The sequence below is a fragment of the Gekko japonicus genome, unplaced genomic scaffold (genome assembly GCF_001447785.1).
Source record: "Gekko japonicus isolate JY-2015 unplaced genomic scaffold, Gekko_japonicus_V1.1 scaffold379, whole genome shotgun sequence".
Taxonomy (NCBI): domain Eukaryota; kingdom Metazoa; phylum Chordata; class Lepidosauria; order Squamata; family Gekkonidae; genus Gekko; species Gekko japonicus.
Window position 1 is genome coordinate 642,073 of NW_015168057.1, and position 15,000 is coordinate 657,072.

The 15,000-nt window shown below is 44.0% G+C and overlaps 1 protein-coding gene across 1 annotated transcript in view; it reads right to left on the reverse strand.

Annotated features, from left to right (window-relative positions):
• The window catches only part of ZNF536 (zinc finger protein 536), a 452,775-nt gene that overhangs the window by 276,165 nt on the left and 161,610 nt on the right, over positions 1-15,000 (reverse strand). The gene's annotated exons all lie outside the window — the stretch shown is intronic.

The following is a 15,000-nucleotide window of genomic DNA, read 5'->3' on the forward strand; positions in this document are numbered from 1 at the left end:
CCCCCCCCCCCCCCGCGATATCCGGCCCGTGTGTCCGGGCCCCTAATGTGTTAAACTTATCTCCCAAGTACAAAACAATATATATATATATAAAAGATCTCCTATCCAGTCTTTGAATTTGCTGTGTACACTAAACAAACAAACAAAAAAACCCCACATTTTTCGATCAATAGAAGCAGTTTTAAACAACAGAAATTTAATTCAGTAATTCGAGTTCCCAACTTTTTAAAACATAATTTGTGAGACCTAAAGCAACATTTATTATGCATCCAAATCTGGAGCTGATATAAAGGGCCCTGATACAGATGGTTGCTACTGGGTGGCTTGCCTTCTTCCTTTATTGTTACGTCTCCTTCTGAATTTTGGCCTCACTAGAAGAATTTCTAAAGTTAATTGCAGAACTGGAGCATTCATTGTTTGCCACACATTTCAGTTCTTGTAACTCTCTTCGTATCCTCTACTATTGCTCATATGCACTTCTATGCATTTGTAAATCAACATCTAAGAAAATCATATTATTTTATCCTGCCATTTTTTTTAAAAAAAATCCAGGAATACATACATGGTCCCCTCACTCATTTTATCCTCATAATAACATTGTAAATTCGGTTAGGCTGGGAGAAAGAAGCCCAGAGTCACCTACAGTGCAATCCTAAGCAGACTCATACTAGCACTGTCCAGACAGCAAGCTCCTACCTCCCTGCCACCGTATACCCATGTCTTCAGAAACACATATCCCACTCTTGCATCACCAGCTGGCTGGCCAGAATAATTCCTCGGGCCGGCACATAACTTCTGACAGTTGGTGCTCCCAGAGGGCGTCACCCTGTACATGAAGCTGACTTATTCTGGACCACTGGTCCATCAAGGTCAGTACTGTCTACTGGGAGGGACTTTTCAGGGTCTCAAGGTCTTTCACATCACCTACTAGCTAACCCTTTTAGCTGGAGATACAGAGGATTGAACCTGGGACCTTCTGCATGCCAAGCAGATGCTCTACCTCTGGGCCATAGCACCACCTCCTCTGAAAACTCCTGGGGTGCTGATTCACTATTCTGCTTGCTAGGGATGGGCACGGACTGGGAAAATGCAGTTTGGTTCATGCTTCGTGGCTGAACAACAAACCAAACCATGAACTAAACCGAACGGGAGGGCTTGTTCACGAACCGAACTGGTTCGTGGTCCAGCAAACCCTGTTGAAAGGGTCCACAGGCTCTTTAAATAGGGTTTGCAGAAAGCCCGAAAAACAGCTGAGCTGCGGGGAGCAAGCCACTCAGCTGTTTTGGACTGTATTGAGCAGTCCCTTTAAAGTTTAAAGGCACTGCAGAAGGCAGCCGGAAAAACAGCTGCACAGCAGGGAGGCACTCCCCGCTGCACAGCTGTTTCCACCTGCAGAAGATTTAAAGGGGCTGCACAAGACAGCCCAAGAAAGAGCTGCATGGTGGGGGGCACTCCCGTTTAAGGGACTGCAGAAGTCAGCCTGAAACAGCTGTGCAGTGAAGAGTGCCTTTAAGGAACTGCAGAATGCACCACAAAACAGCTCTTTTTATGCTGTCTTGTTCAGTCCCTTTAAATTTAAACTTTAAAGGGACTGCTGAAGACAGTCCTAAACAGCTGCATTGCAGGGAGTGCCTCCCTGTTGCTCAGCTGTTTTTGTGGCTTTGTTGGGAACAGAAAGCGGGGGGTTAAAGGGGCTCAGAGTCCCTTTAAACTCTTTTTTCCTGCTCCATCCACGGACCAGCACAAACCTTATGAACTGCTTTAAAGTTCATGGACGTTTGTGACGGTAGACCCATCACAAACTTCTGTTTGCAAACCATGAACAGGGCAAAATTCATGACGAATTTGGCTTTGTGGTTCAGTTCATGCCTATTCCTACTGCTTGCTGTACAGGACAGTTCCACCATGGCTTGGGAGGAAACGTAAGAGCGCAACTAGGTATGGAAGCTATTGCTGCGGTATTCCCAAGATTTGGTCACCACTGTCTTCTCTGGGTAGGAGGCATTAAGCTTGAATATTCAGCACATTTGAGCAACTGGCAACACCCAGTCCCTGTGAATGATGGCTAACAAAGCTCTTCCTTAACGTTTGTTTAGCTTCAGAAACAAGATCAGGGAATTCAAAGCTCCAATATACGGGGTTGGATTTTGATGAGGAAAATTTCAAAAGCATCCCGACCCTTTGATCAGACTTTCTACTGACATCTTCTCATGCTGGACAAGCCACCCTTTCCCCATATCCAATAACACAGTCGTTATGCTGGCTAAGCATCTGGTTTCTTCTACTGTACTGCAAATCTGTGGATACTGCTGCATGGTGTTAACAAGCTCCACTCAATACAATGTCACTGTGTGTGAGTGTGTGTGTGTATTAAGTGCCATCAAGTCGCTTTCAACTTATGGCAACCCTATGAATTAACAACCTCCAAAGCATCAGGTCTTGCAAACTGAGGGCTTTTGTGGCTTCCTTGATTGAGTCCGTCCATCTCATGTTGGGTCCCCCTCTTTTCCTGCTGCCTTCAGCTTTATCTAGCATTATTGTCTTTTCCAGTGAGTCTTGTCTTCTTATAATGTGGCCAAAGTGCGGCAGCGTCAGTTTAGTCGTTTTAGCTGCCAGGGACTGTTCAGCCTTGATTTTATCAAGAACCCACCAAAATTACGCAGCATAATATTGAAGAAAAGCTGGGTGGAGGAGAAAGCGAAAGTGCTTGCTCTTTCTCTTTTTCTTTCGAGTCATTTTGAACAAGGCATTTGCATCTGCAGAAATAATTTTAGAGAGGAGCAAGGTCACTCAGAGACCATTCTAGATCTCTTGCTGACTACTTGGGTATGTGTCAAAAGAGTTTAATTTTGCACTGGGGAGTTTGATGGACTGCACTTCTTAAGAGGCTTAGGAGTACTGTACCAGCAACTAAAGGACTGTGGAGGGTTAATTCTTCACAGATCCAGGGAGCCTTGAGTGACAGGCTGTTCCAAGCAATCTGATTGGTTGGCATCAGCTGAGCAAAAAAAAAAAGTCTTGAGAGAGCTGGATGCTGAGGAGAATCAGTCAGATTCCTGCCTTAACTGAGAAGAGAAGTGTACCGAGACCCTCTGTGAATAGCCCTGACAGAAAAGGGGTTTAGTGCTGACAGAGTCAGATTTCAACCCTGATTGAATGCAGTCTGAATTCAGCATTAGCTGAGAGCAGTTTGAACACAGAGAGAGAACTGGGGGAGAGTTTGGCAAAGAAGTTTGGGTAGTAGAGAAGACTCCCATTCAGGCCAAAGGAAAGGGGATAGATCTTCTAGAGAGAGAAGAAGATTCCTACTCAGTCAAACAGGGAGAGTTATCTTTGAGGAGTACAGAATTCCCTGGTCTAGTGTGATTAGAAACTGCCTGTAGATACCTTAAAAGTCAGTGAACAGCTCAAGAAGAGTACTGGTATTCCAAGTGAAGGGATTTGGGTACTGGGAAGAGGGAGCCAGCCGTCTGGGCACCCAAAAAGTTGGTGATTACTCAAATTCAGTGAACTAGAGTGTATGGAGAAATACTGGAACAAAAGCTTCTCAATATAAAAATCTAAGTAACTCTGAATGAATAAAGAACCTCTAATTAGTCTGATATATAAGATCAATAGTCTGCACTTGTACTAGTTTTACCTCAGTAATTTCAACCCCTGATTTCACCTGACCTTTCCCTTTGATGTTAAATAAAACCTTTTGTTATTTTTTTAATTTTAAAAGCAGCTCAAGTGCCATTTTCAAGAGTTTAAGTTAAAGGGCGATCCTATCCCTTCCCTCAGGTTCCTGGGCTGAGGAAATAGCCAAAATATATCTTACTGACAGGGTGGAACAACCAAGGTTTCTTCAGGGGAGAAGAGAACATGTTACCTGGGCTGCTCAGTAAATGAAAAGCCAGAAAAATGGAGGAAAATCTATCCCCTGAGGGAAGAAAGTGGAAGGGGTCCATCATACGGAGCAAGTACCCCCCATATGTTCTCCATATTTATTTTACTGACTTTATTTATACCCCACCTTTCTCACCAATAGGAACCCAAAGGGGCTTACATCATTCTCCTTTTCTCCATTTTATCCTCACAAAAACCATGTAAAATAGATTAGGTGACTGTGTGTGACTAGCCCAAGATCACCCAGAAAGCTTCCATAGTACGAGTGGGGATTTGAACCTGGGTCTCCCAGACTGTAGTACAACACTTTGACCACTACATCACACTGGTTTTTAGATACCTACGAACATATATATGATTTGAGACGTTTGGCAAACGGCAAAAAACTATACAACTTTTAAATAAAAAAATAGACAACATATCTATTTCCCTTCATAGCCTGGACTGAAAATTATGCATGCTAAAATGTACAGGATTTTTTAGTGATAGCACCCCACAGAAACCTGCTTTTGTAAGAAAAATCAAAATATACCTCTTAGGTATTTTGCAATGCTTTTCATCTAAGAGCTGGCAGAAGGAAACTCCCCAATGAACACTGGCCTGCGTCTTTCCCTTTAACCAGCTGAGTGATCGGAGCTTTTAATATAGCTGTTCCAATTATTGTAAAAGTCATCTAGTACCTTATAACCACAAATATTGACAGTTTATTGCACAACACATTCATGACATTTGAAGGTCACATCATACATAATACATACTCTTTTATAAAAGTGTCTGGAACAAAGAGATACATGATCAGCAATTACCTCTTACTAGTTTTCTGTAGCAGTTTGGTTTCATTTAAAAGAAATGTATGTGTTGGTCCAAATGCATGAAGTCTCCTTAATTAACGCAGCACAGAAAATCATTATGAATAACTTTTAATCAGCCATATTTTGTCTGTTAGTCTATAAGACTCAAACAAAACAAAAATAGGGATCCTGTCCAACTCTCTAACCACATGTTGATGGGACGGCACCCTACGCGGGGGGGGGGGGAGATCCCCAACCAAGTCTTAATTGATTTCTTTAAAGACACAATCAAAGCCAAGGCTTAGCAGGAAGCCACAATGCTTGCCCTCAAAGGCCTATCTCCATATGGTTGTGATGACTGTCTGGGGAGAAAGGGGCAGGCGACCACATGCTCACGGGATAAATATTCTTTTCCCCTCAGCCTGCATGGCCTGTTAAGTTCTTTCTATCTACAGTTACACAGGGGTGATGTAAACATTGAGCTGGATCCAACCAGCTTCTTCTGTTGGTGAAAAAGGACAGCAGGATCTTTTTTTGGCCAACAAAAAAGACTATGCTGGGCATCATCGGACCTGCATGGACAAAAACTATGTGGATTGAGGATTGTGGTAAGGAAGGGGATTGGGTAAGTGAATGAAAAAGCTGGCTGGATCCAACCCAGTACTATTCTGGTTGATAAATGATGGGCTTCCACATCTTAAAACCATCACATGGCTCACCATTACACAAACATTTTACAGTAGCCTTCACACAGGGGTTGTAATATTTCAAACTGGCTTTTAGTGGCCAGACTTAGTATCTCAAATAAACATCAGGGATTGACATAAGAAAAATCCTGCCCCAACTTCTGCATTAAAACTTCTGCTTTTCTATCTGGGAATGCTTTTAATAAACCCTTAGGTGCTAATTAAGGATGGGCAGCAACTGGCTGACAAAGTAAAGTTTGTCATAAATTTTGGCTGGTTTGTGATTCACGAAGTAATGTTTGCAAACTAAAGAACTGCCAGAAATTTTCACAAATTTTGATACAGGTCATGGTGGTTCGTGAAGAACAGAAAGCCAGGGTTTAAACCCCTGCTTTTTCCTATTCAAGAAAAACAGCTGGACAGAAGCGAACTTGCTGCCACTCAGCTGTCTGGTTTAAATGACTGGGAGCCATTTAAAACACTGCATTCTGCTCCCTGCAAATAGCCATGGGGAGCAGAAAGCAGGGGTTTAAACTTTAAATGGCTCACAAACAGATACAAAACCGTTCAGTTTATGAATCAGCCTTCCAGTTTGTACTGGTTCATAGTCCGGTTTGTGGCTGAGTCACAACCCATGATCCAAACCGCAAAAATGTGGTTTGTGTCCATTCCTAGTGCTAATCAAAAGGACAGTATTATTGTGCAATGCAGGAAATAAAGAATATGTTGGAGAAAGTATAGAGTCTTACTTAGAAGCTTGGTGAGATGGACACAACGCCTCCCCTTTATGTTAAAGCTCAGTAGGTAAAGCCAAATACAATTTGTTGGAATCCCTAGTGGATTTCCCAGCTTTCTTTATAAAATCTTGTTACGATTAAAGAAAGGAATAAAGGATAAAGCTTTTTTTTAATGGGAGCATTCTACCAAACTTATTATTCAAGATACTGCATCTGATAGAAGAATATGACTGTAATTAATTCTGACTCAATTTAGCTTTCTTGGAAAGTGTGACTGAACAGCTATCACCTTTCTGAGGATGTCCATTTATAATCATCGAAAAGCGAATTTGGTTGCTACTGAAACAGCTCTTTGGAATTTAAGTCTGGCTGTCAATAAACTCATGCAAGCCTTCTGACAAGTGACGAGAAACCTCAAGCCTTCCAATTAACCCCCTATTCACATTTATTCTGAAATAAGGAAAGGTTGCAATGCTGTGTACCTCACCCCCCCAAAGTTCTTCTGCAAAGAAATTTAACATTTCCATGCAAGGCGTATGCCTGCCTTGGCAGTTACCCTTTCCCAAATTCTAGACTCACTTGGGGAGGCTTTGATCAACAGGTTGAATGGGAGGAAGCCACTCAATTATTGCCTAGATAGGACCTGATCTTCCCATCCTTCATCCAGATTGTTTATTTCATTTGGAGAAAATTCCAGCGAGAGAATCTCTCGCGGTGCAGAAGCTGTCCAAACGGATCATCTTTTTGTACTCCGAAGTGTTATTTGAAAGCAGGTGTTTGGGAACCAGATGGCCTTAAAGCCCATACCACTAGGGTTATAGCAGCTTCGGCAGCTTATCTGTGGCATATTCACATTGCTGTGATTTGCAGAGTGCCTACATGGAGCCTGATAAACACTTTAAAAACAAAAAAACAAAAAAAACAACCCACCAGCATTGCTCTCTTGATGCCAAGGCTAGATCAGACCCAATTTGGAAGAGCTGCCTTACAGAAGTCCCTCTTTAATTAAATCCTTGTTGTCTACTCCTGGGACATATTCCTACTCCTGATTAATCTCCAAAAGTGGGGAAGCCAATTCACAAGGGAAGCGAATGAGGTCATTCGCTCATCAACCATAATTTTCATGCACAAGGATTTGGTGAACCAATGGTCAGCTCTGACCCTATTCCCACTTCACCCCATGTCTGAGCAATTTTGAATGATGGAGTGGCAAAGGCAGAGGTGTGAAGGGCTCATGAATCCACTTATCATTTTTCGAAAGGGGGGGATCTGCACGCCTCCCTCCTTTGCAAGGAAATGGATTGAAGGTACAGGCATCTCACTGCATAGGTGATCTCCTTCCTTCACATATTGCTCTAAAAGCACGAAAGGATATCTGCATGTTGCTGCAACATTGCCCTTTTCTACTTCTATGGAATATTCAAAGCCATACTACGCTTTCAATAAGAAATGTTAAGGGGATGAATGGGGCTGGGTTGTGGTGCTACAGGTAGTCATGTGATTTATGATGCCACCCTCAGGGAGAGATTCCTATGAGAATAAAAAAACAGAGGTCATTTCGGGGGGGGAACGCGGGGGAACACAGTTCCCCCGGGTGAGGTATGGGGGGCGGGGCACATGACGAAGCCCCGCCCCTGCTTCCGGCCGCCCCGCTTCCTGCCCTCATTTAGCCAGGAGGAGGCAGGAGAAGAAGGTAAGTTGCTTCCTCCCTGCCTCTCCCCACCCCTGCCTGCCTGGGGCCGGGGAGGGCATTCACGGGGCTTCCTTGCACTCCCGCCGGCCTTGCAGGTCCACCGCCGGGCCCCTCATGGGGCTCGGCAGTGGAGCTGTAAGGCCGGCACCGGCGGCCGGGACCTTTGGGGGCGGGATGTGTGGCCTTATGACACATTTCCGGTGATGTCAGGAGGTGTGGCCTTATGACACACTTCTGGTGATGTCAGGGGTGTGGCATATGCTAATGAGTTATGCTAATGAGTTCCCCTAGCTCTTTTTCTACGAAATGACCCCTGATAAAAAATATTCAGAAAGCCCCAGATAGTCATAAGAACATAAGAACATAAGAGATGCCAATGTTGGATCAGGCCAAAGGCCCATCCAGTCCAACACTCTGTATCACACAGTGATAAAGGAACACTGAAAACAAGAACAAAACAGTTGTGTATGCCAATTAATGCCTTACATGTGAATCTGTTAAGCAACTTCTGCCTAAGCTGTTATACCGCCTCAACCACTAAGGGATCTGAAGGCCTTTTCAAAGTGGGAGGTAAGGTCAGCCAGTATTGATGCTTGTCCAAATGTTACACGCATCACGCTCAGCTGTATTTATTCATGTTGACGGATATACCTGATGAATTGATGTTAGTAACACAGGCCATGACAATATGCTATTACTAGACATCCTTCAAGTCCGGCAGCCAAAACAAACAAACACACACACACACAAAACCACAAACACGTAAAGGTTTGGTGTGGAAGGCAGCGAAGTTACTGATCAGGTAAGAAAACACTAGTAACATAGGACCCTCTGCGCAAGGAATAACTAGTAAACAATACTGAAATGTACTGAAACATTGAACAACATCACACTAATAGCGGCAGGATTTCCTGAAGACTACTAGGTTAGACCAGGTCTCGTGACTAGACCTGATCACCTGTATCCCCCCTACAAGTTATAATGCATTTGGAGGTTAAGCAAGATGCCCCAGGACGAAGAGAACGCTAGGGAATAATGCATGTGCAGCAATAGTCAATACGGTGGCACTTGTATACTCAGTATCACTTCCCTACAACATTTCTACTGTCCCACTGCACATTAATGAGATAGGTAACAAACTCTGTTGAGGTGAAGTTATTTGAGAGAGAAGTTAAATAACTGGATTAGAATTATGAATCTTGAAAGAGTCTAGCTCATCTGTACTGTCACATGAATTAGACTACACAGGGAGGGGACACCACGAATGGGTTTGGGGGTATAAAGATAGGTCAATCCACAAATAGCCTAAACAACACTGTGACATAGATTTCTAAGAACATCTACACTTTTCTACAGGGAACAAATTCTAAGTGAAAATGGATTGTGGTCTCTACATCTCTGAATTCAGATCACCTGTCCTATCTGTCTGTCCATCTGCCATCTATCTATCTAGCCCTGCTCATACGGCTATCGCTTTAGGCAGAAGTTAGAACCAAAAATTATTTTAAAAGACCTTACCCAGTAAATATTTCTCTTGTATTTGATTATTGTGCCTATGAATTTTGCCACCGAGAGGGTGACACAGTCCTTACTATCTGGATCACAAAAAATGTAAGATATTTCACTTGTTCCTAAATTTTAATAAATGTCCCTATGCAGTGGGGAATCCGTAACTAATCTTAAAGAGATTTAACTAAACTAATATTAACTAAACTAAACTAAACTTAAAGAGACATAAACTGCAAACATTCCCCCCAAATTGTACCATATCACTACATACTACCTTACTGCAATATGGTGCCAAAGATTGTATAGTGTTTCAACTCTCCCCCCCCCATATGTGTTTTTTTCAGAGTGATGAATTTAATTCAAATGACTCTTGGATGTTAGTCCCCCGTTAGAATGAACAATAAAGAACCAATCATTGCATTGTGCTGATGCTGTAGTTAAGGTAAGGGTGTAATATATCTTTCCCCTCAGTTTATATATCTAAAAGGTTGTGAGCTTCCAAAAACATAATGAAGTATATAGAAAACAGTAATTATGAAGTAGTGAGTGAGTACTACTCATTCATCACTGATATGCTGGTCAAACTGCCACAGTTCTGTGTTTAAGATGCACTGGGATGGCACTGGGGTCCATAAGACCCCGCGAGGAACCATCACTCAAGCAGTTCAACTTTGGTTTCAGCGGGCTGCTCTTGAACTGAAAGTGTATTATGATGAATAGTCTGTGTTAAGTCCACGTGTTAGGGGTGCCATTTTCCTTCCCCTACAGTGTCGATGGAGCCTACTAGCACAGTGGATTTTTTTTTTCACCACAAGTCCCCTGGCTTACACTTCCAGCAGCCGAAATCTGAGGATCCTAAGAAAAAACATATCCACGTGATGACTTTGGAAACAACCTGAAAGGAACTCTTTCAAGGCTAGCCTTCAGTGGCCTAGTGCAGCACCCCTAGGCTGGTGAGGGGGCAGCAACTGCCAGGGCTCAGGACTTCTGGTGGGGCCCACTGCCACTGACCTCCTACCCACATGCCTGTCCTGCCAGTGTGCCCTTCCCCCCATATGAAGAAGAGTTGGTTTTATATCCCACTCTTCACTACCCAAAGGAGTCTCGGAGTGGCTTACAACACCCTTCCTCTCCCCACAACAGACCCCCTGTGAGGCAGGTGGGGCTGAGAGAGTCCTGAGAGAACTGTGACTGACCCAAGGTCACCCAGCTGGCTTCATGTGGAGGAGCGGGGAATCAAACCGGGTTCTCCCAATTAGAGTCTACTGTTCTTAAATCACTCTACCACCCATGCTCCCTGACATGTGCACTGCCCAGCATCACCAAGGAAGGGTGTGCTGGTGGTAAAGAACAGTGACGTTTTTGGCAGCGACAGCAGTGGCACTTCCCAGACACACGCTGCCTGGAGAAAGACTGGGTGGAAGGGTTTGTAGGAAAAGGGAGGACACTTAGGTGGTGAACAGGAAGGGAGATGGGGGGGGGGGCTGGTGATGGGTAGAAAAGGGGAGGAGGCCCTTGACAGTACCAATAATTGTTTACCATGTGATGGCATTATTATTATTTTGTAAAGAATTTTGTCATACAGAAGACTGATTTGAAGAGATTTCTAGCATGTTCTTGTTTCTTTGTTAAAATTCACAGGTGGACTTCTCTGGAATCTCAGATACCTGGAAGTGCATAGCCATGGCATCCAAAGAGTATTTTGGACATCTTTATCCAGGGCTCTTTTTGTAGAAAAAGCCCAGCCGGAACTCATTAGCATAATAGGCCACACCCAACACCAGAAACTCATTCGTATATTAGACCACACCCCTGACAACACAGCTCATTAGCACATTAGGCCACACCCCCATGTTACCAGAAGTGTGGTTATCCAGCCACACCCACCTTTTGCTTGTTATTCTGTTTACCTTGTTTGTTGTCAAAACCCAGAGCCTTTTTTTTGTAGCAGGAACTCCTTTGCATGTTAGGCCACACACGCCTAATGTAGCCAATCCTAATGAGTTTCTGCTGTTGGGTGTGGCCTATTATGTTAATGAGTTCCTGCTGGGTGTGGCCAACTTGGGAGCCAGCCGGAACTCTGTTCCTGTGCGTTCCTGCCCAAAAATACCCCTGTTTATAACCTTGGCCATGCATAGCTCTCCAAAATTTGATGGAAGATCATTTGAACCAGAGCCTGAAAGAGAGAAATAATCCCATTTGGGATTAAAGTGGTGGTGGGGATCGACTCATCCTCACCAATACGTAGCTGGTATTTGTTGATCCACTAGCTAAAATACAAAAGAAAAGTTAATGTTTCATTGCTACTTTTCACCATAGTAAGGTCAAGAAGGTCATCTCCAAGAGCAAGTAGAAAGTCATAATAATTCATTAAAAAGGTCAGCAAGCTCAACTGCAGGAAGGTGGGACCAAAATAAAGGTCAGGAAGGTTACCTTCAGGTACATCATGAAGTTAACACCTCCAGGGCTGCAGACAAAAGAAGAAAAAGAGTAGGAGAAAGAGGAGATTTATACCCCACCCTTCACTCAGAGTGGTTTACAGACTCCTTTCCCTTCCCCTCTCTACAACAGACACCCTGTGTGGTAGGTGGGGCCGAGAGAGCTCTTTCCAGAATTGTCCTTGAGAGAACAGCTTTGACAGAACTATGGCTTTTCCAAGGTCATCCAGTCACTGCAAGTGGAGGAGTGAGAAATTAAACCTGGTTCTCCCAGATTAGAGTCTGCACACTTAACCACTATGGGGGGGGGGATCCTGGACAGTAGAGATAATTTTGAAACTGGTATCCTCCAGGTGTTATTTTTCTTGCCCTCCAGGGAAAAAAATTACATGACAGGATTTACCTCCTATTGTTTCCCCTTTATCAACCTACAACTGTAATATTTTGTGGTGATTTTAATGGCTTTTATGCCTTTCTGTGTCTCAGAAATATGGGGTCACTTTGACTCTCAGTAACTTTGGTGTTACAGCGCACTGATTAATACGGTGGCCTGTACTGACCTCAAATACCTTCCGAATTTCTCTCTACCTTACAATAACCATCAATTAAAACCATATTTTATACTGTAGTCAACGTCACATATATTTCATTGCATTTTTTTTTTAAACTAAGACTTAGAGTGTCATGCTAAGAACACTTTCTTGGGAGTATGCCCCACTGAATAAACTTAAAGGAGGATTCTGAGTAGACCTGTGTGGAATTGCTCTCTTTGCTGAGGTTTCTATGAGCTACGTAGTTGTAGTAAAACAGGAATTCTAAAGAAAAGTCAGAGATCAGTGGGTCTTCCCCACTATGCTGCAGCAGGATGATTCAGTGGCAGACCACATACTTGGCATGGAAAAGGTCCCAAATCCCATCCCTGGCATCTCGACTAAGATGCTGGAAAAGACCATTCGCTGCTTGTGACCCTGGATAGCCAACTGCCAGTTGGAGTAGACAACCCTTAACTAGACAGACTAATTGTCTGTTGCACCATAAGGTGACATCTTCTGTGTCGGCTGCTGCTTTAAAGCGCAGAACAAATAACTGTTTATCGTGTGACCACGATGTAAACGTAACAAGTTTACACTCTTACAAACCACATGCATTCTTTGAAGTAGGATGTATTTTCCCCCCTATTCTATAGCTATAATTCAGTGGTTATTCTTTTAAATTAAACCAAGGATCCACTAATGGCCAGCATGTGAAGTGTCAGATTAGGATACAGGAGACCCGGGTTCGAATCCCTACTCTGCTATGAAATCTCTCAGGCTGACCCTGGACCACTCACATGCTGGGTTCTTGTGAGGAGAAAATGAAGGAGGGGAGAATGATATGAGCATCGTTGTGGTCCCCGCTGGGGAGAAAGGTGAGGTATAAATTAGTAAAATGAAACAGTTACATAAATGAGGGGGAAAGTACCTTAATATAATGAGATGGGATTTACTCAAGGAATAACTATGCATAGGGTTCCACCGTAAGAAGGAGGAGGAGGAGGAGCAAAACTCAGTATTCGTATAGCCAATGTATACATGTACACTCATACTCAGTGTTGAAAACTCAGTGTCTCAGGAACCTATAGAACTTTAATTCCTTCACTCAGAACTATGATATGTCTTCCTTCACTTTCTTTTCCTTCGGCATCATTTGGCTTTGCAGGTCACCTATTCCCCTGCCCAGATATTTGTATAATTCACCATTATAATAAACTTTATTTCTGGTTTTGCCTCCATTTGGATCTTGCTTAGGACTGCCCACTCTGGGTTTGGAAATATCTGGAGATTTTTTTGGGGGGGCTGAGGAAGGTGGGGTGTGGGGAGGGGAGGGACTTTAATCGGGTATAATTATTATTATTATTATATATGCCATATAATGCCACAGTGGCTCAGAGATTAAGACACTGAGTTGCAGACCGGAAGGTCAGTAGCTCAGCAGTTCAAGACCCGAGTGCCACGTGACGGAGTGAGCTCCCGTCTCTGGCCCCAGCTCCTGTCAGCCGCCGCGGCAAACTGTTTTTTATTTTTGTGTACATGACAAATGCGCATGCTCCGGTGGGTGCGCATGCGCATCCACAGAGACTTGGACAAAAAAAAAACACCTTATTTGCAAGGGGACATGGGCGGGCGCCGGATGCCACCGGAAACGCGATCAGACGCCCGCCCTTGCCCCGCAGTTTCCGGAAACTAGTACCTCCAAGGTACTAGTTTTTTGCCACGCAGTTTCGGCTGGAAGCCTCGGTTGAGCCACGGGAGTGCTACGCTTCCCAGATGTGCTGGTGAGATCGCGCCCGGAAACTCCGCCTGTTTTCCGTCTCACTTGTGTGGCTTCTGTTACGTGTGACCGCAGCCAATGTATACTATGCAAATCAGTAACTCAAAAATACAAAATAATGGAACGAATTGTCCAAATACCTAAATAACATTCAGAAACAGTCCAAGTAAAATTTCTCAAACATTGGAAAGTCCAAACATCAAAGGAAGGACTTTTCACTGTTTGAGAAATTTGACTAGGACTATTTCAGAATGTTACTTATGTATTTGGACCATGTGTTCCATTCTTTTGTATTTTTGAGTTACTGATTTGCATAGTATACATTGGCTGCGGTCACACGTAACAGAAGCCACACAAGTGAGACGGAAAACAGGCGGAGTTTCCGGGCGCGATCTCACCAGCACATCTGGGAAGCGTAGCACTCCCGTGGCTCAACCGAGGCTTCCAGCCGAAACTGCGTGGCAAAAAACTAGTACCTTGGAGGTACTAGTTTCCGGAAACTGCGGGGCAAGGGCAGGCGTCTGATCGCGTTTCCAGTGGCATCCGGCGCCCGCCCATGTCCCCTTGCAAATAAGGTGTGGTTTTTTTGTCCAAGTCTCTGTGGATGCGCACGCGCACCCAACGGAGCATGCGCATTTGTCATGTACACAAAAATAATAAACAGTTTGCCGCGGCGCGCGCTTCTTCGTTGTGCGCCGGCTTGTCCTGTGATCGGCACCTCTCCCTTACCATGGAACCTCCACGGTACCGCCACAGGACCTCCACAGGAGGTCTGATCACGTAACTGCACAGTAGTTTGCCCCAGGGCAAACAGCCACGCTTCTCCTCTGCAGTTTCCTGCCCGTGTGACCGGGGCCAGTATATATTTTTGATAAACTACGCAACTTATATAAGTTCATATCATTATATTGCCTGTTGAACGTTTTTCGTTATTTTTGCACAGGTTTC